Below are 16,282 nucleotides of genomic sequence, written 5' to 3'. Positions count from 1 at the left end.
ATAACATTTACTTCCAAAAATTATGAAATACTTAAGAGTGGGAGTATTACCAAACCATAGTTCATGAGGGGTCTTACCAGTTTCACCTTTGATGTGAACTTTGTTGAATGTATAGACAGCAGTGCTAACTGCCTCTCTCCAATACACATGTGGTAGATTTGCTTCTGATAACACACTTCTTGTTGCATCCAAGATAGTTCTGTTTTTCCTTTCAACAACTCTATTCTGCTGTGGTGTCTGAGGTGCTAATAACTGTCTTTTGATTCCAGTCACTTCACATAATGTATTAAATTCCTTAGATGTGAATTATCCTCCTTGATCTGATCTTCAACATTTGATTTTCTTACCAGTTTCATTTTCAACCATTGCTTTGAACAGTTTAAATTTTCCAAGTGCTTCTGATTTTTCTTTGAGAAAAGCAACCCAACACATTCTAGAATAATCATCAATAATTAGCATGAAATATCTATCACCTTGTAAGCTTCTAGTTCTAGCTAGACCACATAAATCAGTGTGAATCAAATCAAGAGCATTATTGGATTTTTTTGGAATACTTTTGAAACTAGCTCTAACTTGTTTTCCAAATTAACATTCCTTACAAATTGTATTATGAGGTTTCACAATTTTAGGTAGATCTCTAACTGCCTTAGAAGTATTGATTTTTACCATGCAATCAAAGTTTACATGACATAGTTTCTTATGCCATAACCAACTTTCATCTATATGTGCAATCAAACATGCCTTTTCATTGTTATTCAAATGAAAGATATTACCTCTAGTCTGATTACCGGTTGCAATTTCCAAACTAGTTCTATTCATGATTTTGCATTTTCCATTTTTAAATTGTAATTGAAATCCCTTCTCAACTAATTGTCCAACACTTAAAAGATTATGCTTTAATCCTTCAACATAGTAGACATTGTCAGTGTTATGCTTACCATCAAGAGATATTGAACCCTTACCTTTGATTGAACAGGCTTTGTCATCACCAAATCTTACTAAACCTCCATTGTATTCTTGAAAGTTCAAGAATTTACCTTTGTCTCCAGTCATATGATGTGAGCATTCTGAGTCAATGATCCGTTCATCCTTTGTTTCAACTTTAGCTGCTAGGGCTTGTTCTACCAGATGAGTAGTAGGTGTCAGTTGATCTTCTGTTATAGCAACAAAAACCCATCCATTGTCTATTGGATCCTCATCAGAATCATCAGTCATACCTTCATCAGCAATGTAACAAGATTTGTCTTTGTTCTTCTTAAATCTGTATCTCTAATATTCAGGATTAGGCTTGTATGTTCTTCTAGCTTCTTCTCTTAGTCTAGCATGTCTATCAGGGCATATTGAAGCCATATGACCAATCTTATTGCAGTTAAAGCATTTAAAGGGTGCTTTACCTTCATACTTACTTCCAATTGGACCTTTTGGCATTTTTCTTGGGAATAACGCTTCAAGTTCTCTTGCATAAAAGGCTCTCTAGTCTGATTTGTCAAATGATGGAGCAGATGATGTTGATGCTTTAAAGGCCAAATTAGTTTTTATAGTAGCAACAGGACCAAATTCTTCAATTTCAAAAGCTGAAAGTTTTCCAATCAATGTATCCTTAGTTACTGATGTATTAGCCATTGTTCTCAACTCATTTATAGTAGTAACCTTCATCTTATATGCTGGTGGCAAACCTCTTAAGATTTTTGAAACAATTTCATCCTCACTCAAGGTTCCTCCACAACATTTAATACCCAAAACAATTTCATTTACTCTTTCCATAAAAGCAGAAATCCTTTCATCTTCTTCCATTTTCAGATGTTCATACCTGGCTCGGAAGCTTTCAAGTTTTGCAATTTTGACTGTAGAATCTCCTTCATTCAATGTTTCCAAGTGATCCCAAATAGCTTTAGCAGTAGACCTATTTGATAATCCCATGATTTGTTGATCTGATAGTGCGCTCAAAAGTGCTTCTCTTGCTTTGCAGTCATTTTCTTCATCTTTAGCTAAGGTAGTTGGAGCAGTCTGACCAGTTACAACGGTAGTATAACCATTCTTAGTAACTTCCCAGATGTCTTTACCAATGCAATTTAGATGTGTCTCCATCCTGATCTTCCATATCCCATAGTTGGTTCCATCAAGTTTAGGACTATCCTTCCTGAAATAATTAGTAGATATTGGATCTCCTCAAGTTGTTAAACTTCTGCAAAAGAGGACTAAGCTCTGATACCAATTGTTAGGTCCCAGAGACAATTGAGAGGGGGGGGTGAATCAGTTGTCAAATAAATTCAAACCAAAAACTAATTAACCAACTTAATGCTTAATACTGGTAAACCAATTAAGTATGTCGATAGACAGTGTTAACAGTAAATTGCTATACCGATAAGGATTAATGCATGAAACATAAACATAAAGTCATCCACAACACATGACACCAATATTTGTACCTGGAAACCCTATAAGGGGAAAAACCACGGTGGGAAACCTTACCCACAATCAGATGATACTATTGCAGATAGTAAGTGTACATAAATGGGGTCTGCACATGCAGAAAGGCCAACAGCCTAGAGCTCATTGCTCAATCACAAAATGAGAGTCACACTGACTACAGTTGGATGGTTAAATCCAATAAGAATGTACAACACAAAATAGCATCTTCATATGCTAGATTCAGTACCGGTGTAATGCTGATATGCTTCTACAAAAACCTAACTTCACCTTCAAATGATGTCTTCATGTATATACCTGCTTGATCTCACATATACCTTCACTCAATTCTTTTCGCATTCCCACACTTGATCTTACAAATAAGATATTACATTTATACCATACCCTAAGACTAATTTTAGTAGGTCGGCTCTACAAGATGTTACAATAAAACATTTTCCATACAATATAATATCCAATGCAATAACCGATTAAACATGTCGGCTAAATGCATTTACAACAATAATAAATCATCTCCATAGTGTGCCATGATGATCTGGAAAAGATAAACCTACTGATGTAACCCTAGATAACCTGGACCTATTTGCCGGTAAAAGCAAATATGCAAATATGAATATACCAATGATTAATTCTTCAAAAAAAAGTGTCCACACGATGTCTTTGACATTACCAAGTGTCTTCTATATCATTCCAGGCACCGGTGAACAATATATCCTGTCGGTGAACCATATACCAGTAACTGTTGCATAGTTTACTTGCTTGCCAGTGAATGTTGCTGGATCTCCAAAGTAGGTGTTGACATCAATGACAAAACCATACCAAAATACCAACATCAATTGCCAACAATGACAACACAAATAATTGATCATGTCATCTATTCATAGAATCTCAATCCCTTCATCACAAATAGACTTCTATCCTTTACCGGTGCAGTCATCCAACTTCAACTGCATCACCCGATCTGCATCAGTTATGCCAAATGCCAACAAGTAGAAGTGTTATTTTTACAAAAATTAAGTATCCTTCTATTACATTGCAGCCATAATAGAGTAAAAAGGAAGATGTGATTCAATTTCCTTCTACACCTAAAAGAGTTGAATTGAGAACCCTAGATAGACGAGAAGTTGAGGAGAGCTCATATAGCTCCGAATCTTTAGAAGAGGAGGAAGAACCTCCAACTTAGCTTGTTCGAAGGTCTACAAGACATAGACAACCACCTGAAAGATATTCACCTGATGATTGGAGATGTATTTTTTCTTTGAATACTAATGTGGATGAACTAAAATCTGTAGAAGAGGCATTAGGTATGAATGATGCAGAATCCTGAAAGATTGCTATGGAAGAAGAAATAGCATATTTAAAAAATAATGATACATGGGATCTTGTACCATTTCCTGAAGGATGAAAGACTGTTGGTTTCAAATGGGTGTTCAAGAAAATGATTAGTTTAGATGGAAGCATTGAGAAGTATAAAGCATGGTTGGTTGCAAAAGGCTATGAGCTCAAGTTGAGGGTGTTGATTATGGTGAGATGTTTTCTCCAGTTGCCAAAATGATATCCATTAGATTTTTTCTTTCTATTGCTACTGCTTATGATTTAGAGGTTGAGCAAATGGATGTGAAAACTGCTTTCCTTCATGATGATTTGGAGGAGGATATTTATATGACACAACCAGAGCAATATGTGGTGAAAGGTAAAAGTAATTTGGTCTATAAATTAAAGAAACCAATGTATAACCTCAAATAGAGTCCTAGGATGTGGTACTATAAATTTGATACATATGTGTTGAGTTTGGAATTTAACTATTCTAAATCAGATCACTATGTTTATTATAAAATTGATGGTGATCATTTCCTATACATTGCATTGTATGTTGATGATATGTTATTCATTGGTAAAGGGAAATGTATGATTTCAGAACTAAAGTCTCAACTCACTGCTAAATTTGAAATGAAATATCTTGGTGCAGCAAAACATATTCTTGGGATGGAAATTAGAAGAGATAGAGTGAATAGAAAGCTATAGCTAGGCTAGATTAAGTATGTGAATTCAATGTTATAGAGGTTCAACATGTAGGATTGTAGACAATTGTGTGTTCCTTTTATAGTTGAAACAAAATTATCTACTAGAGATTGTCCTACATCCCCATCGGAGATAGAAGACATGAGTATAGTTCCTTACCAAAGCGCAGTTGGAAGTTTGATGTATGTTATGGTTTGTACTAGACCAGACATTACCCAAGCAGTGGGATTTCTATCCAAATATATGTCTAATCCTGGTAGAGTTCATTGGGATGCAATCAAAAGTGTCTTCAGATATTTGTAGGATACCTCAGCGTATTGTTTGTGTTATCATGGTAATTCAATTAGAGATGTGATTTCCCTTGATATTCATGGTTATGTGGATTCAGACTAGGCATGTGATATTGATAGCAGAAGATCCACCACTTCTTATGTGTTTACTTTATTTGGTGTTGCAATTAGTTGGATGAGTAAGTGACATGCTATGGTTTCTTTGTCTACTACTGAAGCAGAGTATATGGAAACTACTCATGCTTATAAAGAATCCATTTGGCTTAATAGACTCTGTTCAGACATTGGAATAAAACAAGGAGCCATGATAGTCAGAGTGCAATCTTCCTATCCAAGAACCTGACATTTCATGCCCAGACCAAGATCAATGATGTTCAATATCATTTTGTCAGAGATATGGTTGAAGAAATCAGGGTGAAGCTGGTTAAGGTAGAAGCTTTGATGAATGTTGCATATTCTTTAACTAAGACTGTGAGAACATAAAATTTCAAATAGTGCTCGGAGTCTATGAACCTCATGGCCCCTATCAATTGATTCATTATGTTGATACTCCCTTTGCTCTTGCAAGGTGTTTGACAAGTGGGAGATTTGTTGATAAATTGGTGTCTCAACCTTGCATTTACATGAGGTTACTATTTATAGTAATTTTTCATTTGAGCATGAAATGGTGCAAAATTCTCCCCAAAGCTTCTTGCTGGCTAGATAAGCATTCTGATAAAGTTACGTCGCAAGATCATAGCTAGTTTTGAAGATATTAAATTTTCCGTTTTGGAGGGGTCCAATGAAAGATTTAAATATGATTTTGATGACTTTAGAAGCCCCAAAATGCCTTGAAAATTGGGTGTAAACAACATAGCGGCTTATGAGGCAATAGAGAACTTTGCAATCTTTCCGACGCTTCAAACAGTTCGTCAATAAGACACATGGTTATCAAGTTATGGCCTTTGGAAGTTTGTACTCTTGAAATAGGAAATATAAAATACATCGGACACATAAATGAGCTATAAAAAGGGAGGGACGCGTCATAGGGCATCTAGAAGGGGGATAAGGTTGGCTACACCTTATTGGGTGATTTTAGCCCATGGTTTTGTAATACTGTTTGACGGTTTCTTGTATTGTATCTCATATATATGAGGTGCGTGAGGTAGAGGTTGTGTGTAAGAGTCTTATAGATATTGAGTTACCTCTGAATCTCTGATTAGTAGTACTCCTATGAAGAACTTGCTCTGCAAGTATATCGTAATTTGTTTTTGATTGCGGAATAATATATTGGGTGACTTTTGGAGTGTGGGGTTTTTCTCCCGAAAGGGTTTTCCCCACGTAAATCATTGTGTTATGGTTTGAATGTTATTATATCTATTTCTAGTTTTTTTAATTGTTATGACAATATTTAAAAAAAAATTGCATTACCCTCCTCTCAAGGTTAGTGTAGGAAATTGTTCTTCTACTTAACTTCCTTACATAGCTGCATTTGATTCTCTGAGTGGGTCAAAAGGTGTGATGTGGAAAAAGCATTTTGCCTACTTGAAGTTGCACTTCAGCAATCTTCCACCGATCATTCAACTGGGACCATTAACATGGATCTCATCACTACGGGAGTTTTAGCCAATGAAAGAATAAGACGAGCCAATCTTGTTTCATCAGTTAGGATTCTTATCATGGAAAAGATGCAGGTAGGGGGACCATCAACACGTAAAATAGGGTTATTGGAGGAAATGCACAAGCAGGGATCCAAGGAAGTCAACCTCAATGGTATTCACAATGCAATTGGAAACCTTGTGAGTGAGGGGTTTGTTACAATCCACAGAGACAATGTTAAGAGAATCTGAAGGAATTTTAAGGATGGTACAACACCCATATGATAATTAGTAACAATGTATTTCATAAGAATGATGTCTTAGTGCTGTGATAAATTGTTTTAATATGTTCTAAACATTATGCTCTATAGTACATCACTGGGTACTTTCTCTTGTAACAAAATACTAAAGCTGGAAGGAATGCAAAGCATGGTTGTACAATCTGATGACAAAAATTGACATAAAAAAATGTAAGAACTATAATTTTTTTGGGAAAACTCTATGAAAGAGAGAGTTATATGCCCAAGCCCATACAAGTTAGGCAATCTTGTGAAGGAGATGTATGCCTGTGGACTCCATGAGAGATGTTACAAATTTTATGCCCCAAAAAGCCTTACCCACTCAATGTAAAAAAACACAATACTTCAGTATGTGCATAAGTTGTCTCCTTAAGGTATTTATACAAGTGGTCATGGAAGTTCTACAGTTGGTTTGACTTGTTATGTATCAAAGGACCCTAAAACTGGTGAAATGGTTCTAGAAAGTGGAGCAGTGGTATTGAGTGATAGGGGCATTTGTTGCATAGACGAGTTTCACAAGATGTCAGATAATGCTCATAACATGTTACATGAGGTTATGGAACAACCAACAGTGTCAATTGCAAAGGCTAGGATCATAGCATCTCTTAATGCAAGGACATCAGTTTTATCTTGTACCAATCCTAGCGGTTCATGCTACAACCCTATACTTTCAGTTATTGATAATATCCAACTTCCTCAAACATTGCTTTCCAAGATTGATCTGATCTACCTAGTCCTTTATAAAGTTGATGAACAAACAAATCAATACCTTGCAAGGCATCTTTCTACATTGCATTAACATGATGAGCCTGAGGACCAAACACTAGATGCATTGGACCTCCCAACCCTCACTTCATATATCACTTATGCAAGACAACATATACATCCTAAAATATCTGATGAGGCTACAGAGGAATTTTAAGGATGGTACAACACCCATATGATAATTAGTAATAGTGTATTTTATAAGACTGATGTCTTAGTGTTGTGACAAACTATTTTAATATGCTCTGAGAATTAAGCTTTGTAGTACATCATTGGATACTTTCTCTTGTAACAAAATGTTGAAGTTGGAAGGAATGCAAAGCATGGTTGTACAATCTAATGACAAAAATTGACATAAGAAAAATGTAAGAACCATAAATTTTTTGGGCAAACTCTGTGAAAGAGAGAGTTGTATGCCCAAGCCCATACAAGTTAGGCAATCTTGTGAAGAATATGTATGCATGTGGACTCCATGAGAGTTGATACAAATTTTCTGCCCCAAAAAGCCTTACCCACTCAATGTAACAAAAACACAGTACTTCATTATTGCATAAGTTGGCTCCTCGAGGCATTTATGCAAGTGGTCGTGAAATTTTTGTAGTTGGTTTGGTTGCTTATGTATCAAAGGACTCTGAAACTAGTGAAATAGTTCTAGAAAGTGGAGCACTAGTATTGAGTGATAGGGGTATTTGTTGCATAGATAAGTTTGACAAGATGTCAAATAATGCTTGTAGCAAGTTACACGAGGTTATGGAACAACAAACAATGTCAATTGCAAAGGTTGGGATCATAGCATCTCTTAATGCAAGGACATCGGTTTTAGCTTGTGCCAATCCTAGCGGTTCACCCTGCAACCCTAGACTTTTGGTAATTTATAATATCTAACTTCCTCCAACATTGTTTTCCAGGTTTGATCTGATCTACCTAGTGCTTGATAAAGCTGATGAACAAACAGATCGACGCCTTGCAAGGAATCTTGTTGCATTGCATTATCATGATGAGCTTGAGGACAAAACATTGGATGCATTAGACCTGCCAACCCTCACTTCATATATCATTTATGCAAGACAACATATACATCGTAAAATAGCTGATGAGGCTGCAGAGGAATTTTGAGGATGGTACAACACCTATATGATAATTAGTAATGGTGTATTTCATAAGACGAATGTCTTAGTGTTGTGACAAACTGTTTTAATATGCTTTGAGCATTATGCTTTGTAGTACATCATTGGGTGCTTTCTCTTGTAACAAAATGCTGAAGCTGGAAGGAATGCAAAGCGTGGTTGTATAATCTGATGACAAAAATTGACATAAAGAAAACTATAAAATATAAGAACCATAAAAATTTTGGGCAAACTCTATGAAAGAGAGAGTTGTACGTTCGATCCCAAACAAGTTAGGCAATCTTGTGAAGGAGATGTATACCTGTGGACTCCATGAGAGCTGATACAAATTTTGCTCCCAAAAGCCTTACCCACTCAATGTAAAAAAACAAAGTACCATTTCAACCTTGTTTAGTAAATTAGAAGGATTTTATAGTAGATTTGATGATTAATGGGAATTGACCAAAATATAGAATGCAACACTTACAGTGGATTTGTTGGCACTTGCACTTGTTTGTCCTCTCTCTCCCTCCATGTTTCAATTTTTGGCTGGCTAGATGCTTTGTGGGCAGCTTGGTATTTCAATTGATCCTTGCAGCTATTATGCCAATGGTGGCTTTATTGGGATTGCTTGTAGAATTGGATTATGCCTTCTATATCGTAGCCCCAACTCTCTGCTCCTACGCATGCGAGATTCAAATAAAAACAAGCCAAATAGACTAAAAGTTCATTTTTATACTTTCAAAAGAAAATTTTATATTTCAAATTTAAAATACAATTTGGAACCAATTATTTTCCTTCATTTTAATATCATCGTCGTCATTGATATCAGTTAGAATATAATAGGAATAACAACGATAATAATTGTTCATCAAAATTTCAATGAACATTGGGGACCAGTTAAAAAAACAAGTAAAAAAATCACATTAAATTGAAAGGTACCTGACAAAACAATAAGTTAATTCACTTTCATTGGAAAATTTCGTCAGATTTGGACCTCAAATGAGTTAGTGAGAGAAACTCCTTGGCCACGATCCTCTAGTGACCAATACTTTTCTAGAAGGTTGGGAGAATGGGATTTTGCATGCATATAAGGTTGAAATCTTAGTCTTTGAAGACCTCATTGCTGAAATCACTAGAATGTTGGTGGAGGGTAAGAAATGTTTTAGGGGTCGAAAGGTGTCTAACAAAGCAGTCAATACCTTCTTGAAAGAAGGTGAATGGAAGAGGGTTAAGAGGACTACAAATGGGAGATATGACCATGTGTGTCCATATGAAACCCCTTTGGGTTGAAGTTGCAAAAGTTACCATGAGGTACTTAACACTTGATGGCCACTTTTTAAGCCTGTTTAGCTATCATTTCATGATTTTAAATTATTTTAGGCATGATAGATGGATCTTTATGCCCTTTTATCTTCTCTCTTCTCTTAGCAATGGGATTTTAATGCACAGAGAAGGAACCCCAATTCCCTGGTTCTGCATGAAGGCCTCATTCTCCTTATCATGGAGCATGCTTAATATTTGTCTATTCAAACTAATCCATCTTCTTCTAAATGAAAAATTAAGTTTTCCTAGAATGTTTGTTGGCGTTTTTCTAATTTCTCTATTAACTTTGAGGATACCCCATCTAATAATGATTTTTTCTTTTGTATTGGTAATTGAAAACATCCCGAGATGAAGAATTTCACCCCTAATTGGCCCCATGAGTATGAAATAAATAAGGAAGACTCTAATTATATGCCCTTAGTGGAGTATGTTTCAGACTCCCTAACCCCTAGCTCTGCTAAGAAGTGTAAATTTTAGGTGGGGGAATCTTCTATATCTCCGAAGTACAAAAGGGTGAAAGAAAAGAAGAAAAAAGGCCCTAATTTGTTTCATTTTGTTATTTGGGACAAAAGGAAGACCAAATTCCCCCAATGTCAAGAAGATTGGAGAACTTGAGTGTGAATGTCAAAAAGAGATTGGATGAGGAGGAAGGGGACAAGGTCAACATCCTTGATTTTGGGATGGACCCATAGGGGATGGAAATCCACATAGCTATTCTTGTTGAAATACATAAAGGCACCCCTATAGGAATGGATAAGGGGTCCTCTACCATTAAAATAGGGGACATGTTAGTGGTGGCCAAGGATGTGATGAAGGGGTAAAACAACCTTTTTAGATGAATGGTGTATGAAATCAACTTGCTTAAGGATACGGTTAATATCCTTAGTGAAAAATTGGAATTGGGGCAGAATAGTTTGAATAAGACTCCTTTGGACAATGCAAATAAAGTGCTTTCTCTTATCCAAAATATTACCAAGGATGTGAAAACTATGAAGATGTATCATGAGGATAAGATCAAGTCTCTAGAAGGGACCATTGATAAGATTCATGATAATCTTAGAGCTATTGTAGCTATGAGTAGAATTGCCATACATAATAGTTTGGATGGTCTCAGACAACTGAATGACAAGGCATGGAACCTTAAAGGTTTGAGAAAGGGTAACTTTGGCTCCCCCTCAACTTCTATGGAGAATGATGGGAAGAATTTTATTGCTGATCAACATGGCATGAGTACAACACCTTTTCTTGGCCCCTTTACTAGAAGGCGCAACCATGATAAAGGTAAGATTTATCAAGCCCATATTTTCCATGGTGTTTTGAACATCAATGAAGGTGTGATTTGCAAGAATGTAGAAGCTACAACAATGTTAAAGAATCTTCAATGGGTTTTCGTTTCTATAAATCTTTTGGTTTCCCTTCTTTTTAGTTATTGGTCAATTGTTGGTGTGTGTCTGGTTCTCTCTTGGTGCTGGTTGTCCTTTTTTGTAAAGGGTTTTGGGGTCCCTTCAAAAGCCTATTTTACTTTAATAAAAAATAATGGATTTTGACTCCAGATGAGTATGCAAGAGGGCACCCAATAGGGTCTCGAAAAGGAGATCATCATCAACATCCTTGTTACCATCTTCATCATTTGTGTTTTTCCTGCATGGATCACATCCAACTATGCCTCCTTTACAAGAGGCTATGGTTTTGCGTACTCTAGCCTTTGCTCCTACTCTCATCAACATTTCAAAAACTTTCTCCTATCTTTTTTATCTTTCTATTTATGTTATTGTTTCTGTTACTGTTGATAAAGGCCTACATGTCAATTTTGTTAAAACTTTGATACTGTTTGTGGCTTATGTGTCATTTTGATCTTGATTGGATCTTATATGGCTCTTAGTATTTTAGGTGGTTCTTCTACTGTTTTAAACTTGGGATCATGACCCTTTCCCTTCTTAATATATCAAAAAAATATTTCACAATTGTGTTATATCTAGGCATAGACAAAATCATCAACAAAATATCTCTATACTTTTCAATGCTCTATAAATAATGTGTAATATGGTTTTTAGACACATTTCACAATTGTGATATGTTTGGACATCGACAAAATCATCAATTAAATATCTCTACTTTGCATTGCTCCATAAATAGAGTTCTTTTTATATAAAACATATTTAACAAAAATCAACAACAAAATATCTCTACTTTGAAATGCTCAATAGACAGTGTGTATTCCATATTTAGACATATTTCATGTCCAGGCATTTATTTAAACATCTCTCATTTTAAAATGGATATTTTTACAAAATTATACACCATTTCAAATTGTACAAATAAATTCTTGATTTTCAAAACAATGCTACTATTAAGAAAACAACTACTAGTCACAAAATCAACAACAAAGTATCTCTCTACTTTGCAATGCCCAATAAATACAATAAATAATGTATACTTTATATTCAAACATATTTGGCAATTATGCCTTGGCTAAACAGAGACAAAATCAATAACAAAAATCTCTGTTATTTCATTGAAAAATGTATCCTTTTATAAGAGTATACACCATTTCAAATTGTACTGGGAAATCCCTGATTTCCAAAACAATGCTCCTATTCAAAAACAACTACTAATCACCCGTGCACATTAATAATGACTGCCCCTGCAAGCTACTTGAAACAAGGGCAAAATTTGCTACTTAGGTTATATATTACAAGTTTTGAATATCTGTAAGCTTTAAAATATTCTCAGCCTCCACCTGTGAAGCAGTCATGGGGTTAGTCTTTGACCGAGACATTTTAGAAAGGAGGACAACAATCTGATTATATATCAGCTTGCTCAAATCTTGTCCTCTCTCTTTCAGGGATCTCACCAATTCTGCTAATGACCGACCCATCGAAGCAAAGATCTGCCGTTTTACATCGCCTCTCCTTGGTGGGAGCCTTTTCATCGGCTTTCCTTGAACCTTCCCATTCTCCACCTCAGCAGAGATTGGTAAATAATCTCCTCCACAAGAAGAAGCTTCTCTCTCCACCATCTCCACACTTTGCCCACCACCCATTTAATCTCTAACGATCTTCTGAAAACTGATCAGAGAAATTCAGACGAAATAGCTGCGAAACCCTAATAAACTCCGCCCTTTCATATAAAACCTCCCTTATATAAAAGCCCACAAAACTATATTAGATGCACGTTTTCTCCAAAATAATAATTAATTTGGTTAGATTTATCATAATTTATTAGTACTTTTGTTTTTCAAAGGTATACCTATCTAATATGGTGCTTAGATTTGAATAAAAAAATTAAAATATAAAAACATATTGTTTAGATTTATCTATTTTAATTAGTATTTTTTTTTGTCAAAGATATATCTGTCTAATATGATGCTTGGATTTGAATCAAAACAATTTCAGAAAGATATTAAACCAAACTATGCCAAACTATGCCAAAAACAACAGGTATTGAATACAGACGGCAGTATGAAATCAACTTTTGAATATCTCGATTGAATACAGATGGCAGTATGAAACAGAACATTTTATATCTCGATTATATACAGCCGGCAGTTGGAATGAACATTTTTTTATCTTTTTCGTCATTTATTCTTCTTGTGTCGTACCACTCACATCATATTATAAAGTTGGTGCGAGATATAAATAATGAAGAAAAAACAAAGTTTGAGAAAAGAATTTGAATGTGTTGGATCAGATTTGGACTCGTGAAAAACAAATACTTTCACAGTCGAGCCGTCTAGAATGTGGTGCTGTCACATGCCCATGTTTTTAGTTGAAGAATTTTATATGGATTATATTAAGAATTAGGTGTCATGAAGAAATAGTGACATCATAAGGGATGGGATTAGAATTGTATTTCAAAGAATTTTTGCAGAATGAATATCGCTGAATCTTTGATTTTTAGTCGAAGAGGTTTAAATCTAAAACTTGTGTTGTATATTGAGTAGTAAAAATGATATTATGAATGATATAAATCCTTTATTAACAACAAAAAAATCATATTGAATATGGTTATCTTTTATATAATGAGAAGTATATAATTGGTGATATTTGCAAACAAAATGGTGAGGCTAGAAGCCAAGCATTCTTTCATCTTTTATATTAACAAATTAATGTCAAATAAATTCATTTTTCAATTAGTAAAGTGTTGTGATTATACATTGTTGGTATTGGTGTAATGTGTTGGTTAAGTTGCCTCCTTGTTGTTCTTTCCATCAAAGTTCAAACCCCATTTAAGGTGTTATTGTTGAATGCTTATTTAGGAGATGAGGTCTCATTTGTGTCCTCACCAACTCATATCTTCATATCAAAAGTACTACACAAAATCATAAATCATCATTTGTAGTTATAGCACAAGTTTGTATTCACTCAAGCATAAGTATGGTAGTGTGTGTCTTTCTCTTCATGACCATTCATTGTAGAAAATATATATCTCATGCATTGAGCGTCTCCAACTCATCAATTGTAAGATCGAGTCCCAACTAAATATTCAACTTTAATCATGGCAATACCGACCCACTCTATTATTTGTTAAAATTCTTTATGTGCCTACTCCAAAGCTTATTCCTTTCTCTTTGCATAATTTTGAAATGAAGGAGAGCTAACAAATAAACTTTCTACATCTGTCTATGAGAGGAGAGAAGTGTAAAAAATTAAATAATTGATCATACAACTACAGGAAAATAAACATAAAAGAAATATGCTATGATGTAGCGATTTACAAACAAAAACTCTTTCAAAAAGAAAATCTCGCTTTATAGTAGCTCAATGTATTATCTAGTAATTAATGGTTACTGTTGGATGGAAGCATTTGATGGGTGAGATAGGTATGGATGTCATGGTACTATGGATTATTAGGACCAACAATATCACCTACCATTTTAGATTCAAGGACATCATATGTTGGGATGAATAAATACTCCACTAGAAACTAGTACTCTTTTGTGTCTATTTACACGTCAACAAGAGAGCCTGTTACAATTAGAGTATAAATAATTTTATTAATAATTCAAAAGATGTTTTCAAAAGATATTTCATTGATGTATTATTTGAATCTATCCACCGTCTATTTGTATGGAATGAGATTGCCATCTTTTACATGATATTCATCATTGGATTGTTTGATGACAAATTGGGAGTCACCAAATTCTAATAGATGGTGGGCATTACATTGAAATTGTAGTTTGAAACCTATCAATTTCTTATATTCTCCTATGTTATTGGTACATGATAAGTTGATCCTGAACGATTTTGGAATAAGTTCACCTTGTTTTGTAAGAAAACATATGCATGCTCCTAAGTTGTTAGTGGTGAAAGATCTGTCAAATTATATTGTGATTCTTGTGTTGTAGCAAGAGTGGAGATGGACTCATCTATAAAATCCATAGTTAGAGAGCAAGTGTTTTTCAAGGGTGCCTCTACTAAGTAATTTGCAATTTATTGTCCCTCAATAATCTTTTCACTAGCATACTCAATATAGAATTCACTAAGTATAACCAATTTGGTCATTCTTCCTATCAAATTAGTTTTAGATAGAAGACATTTCAATGGATCAATCATGGACATTAGTTTTGTCTTGTGTGTGAGCATATAGTATCTTTGTTTTGGAAAGGCCAAAACTATGAATTCTAGACATGTTTTTTCCATGGATGTGCAGTTAGATACATAACCAACTAATGTTTTACTTTAGTAATAAATTTATCTTTCTCACCCATAATCATTGTGTTGAGCTAATAAGGAACCCAAATAATTTTGAGTATCTAAGATGTATAACAATAAGGGATGGTTTAGACTGAGTCCCATGAGAACTAGGGAATTGGCCAAATATTACTTGATTTGTTTAAAGGCCTTCTAGCATGGCTAATATCAATAGAATTTTGTGTTCTTAAAATAAAGAGCATATGGCTAGTATTTATCTATAAGTTAAGTAATGGACCATCCGATAGCTTGCATCTTCCCCTAGAGATTTTTGAGTTTCTAGAGGTTATGAGGTAGAGGTAATTCCATGATAGCTTTGGCTTTTGCAAGATCACTATCAATACTCCATTAAGAGATAATGTATCTCAATATTTTTAAAGGTACCCAAATACATTCTTCTTTATATTTACATAGAAATAATATTATTTTAGTTGCTAGAGGATTTGTCATTAAATTGTAAGATAATTGACCCTAGTTTTAGGTTTTCCCAATATGTCATCAATATAATCTTTATATTTATGATGGAACATGATAGTCATAGCCTTTTAATGGGTGTATCTTGCACCCAATCTAAAGGACATAACATACTAATTAAATATTTCCTATGGTGTTATGAAGGCCATTTTGTGCTAATATTAACATGCTAGTACCTTAAATTGATTATGACTAGAGAACCCATCCACAAGGGATAATATTTCATTATCCACTACAAATTCAATTATAATTTTAATATTGAAAAAGATAAAACTATCCTTAGGGCACATGCCTTTTTGA

At 34.6% G+C, this 16,282-nt stretch overlaps 1 pseudogene; it reads left to right on the top strand.

Moving 5' to 3' along the window:
• Window positions 1-6,571, top strand: part of LOC131070158 (DNA replication licensing factor MCM4-like) — a 49,070-nt pseudogene extending 42,499 nt beyond the window's left edge.
• Window positions 6,572-16,282: the final 9,711 nt, after the last annotated feature.

Source organism: Cryptomeria japonica, chromosome 1 (assembly GCF_030272615.1).
Source record: "Cryptomeria japonica chromosome 1, Sugi_1.0, whole genome shotgun sequence".
NCBI classification, from domain to species: Eukaryota; Viridiplantae; Streptophyta; class Pinopsida; order Cupressales; family Cupressaceae; genus Cryptomeria; species Cryptomeria japonica.
Note: the sequence above shows the minus strand (reverse complement) of the source record. Positions and strands in the feature narration are given on the sequence as shown.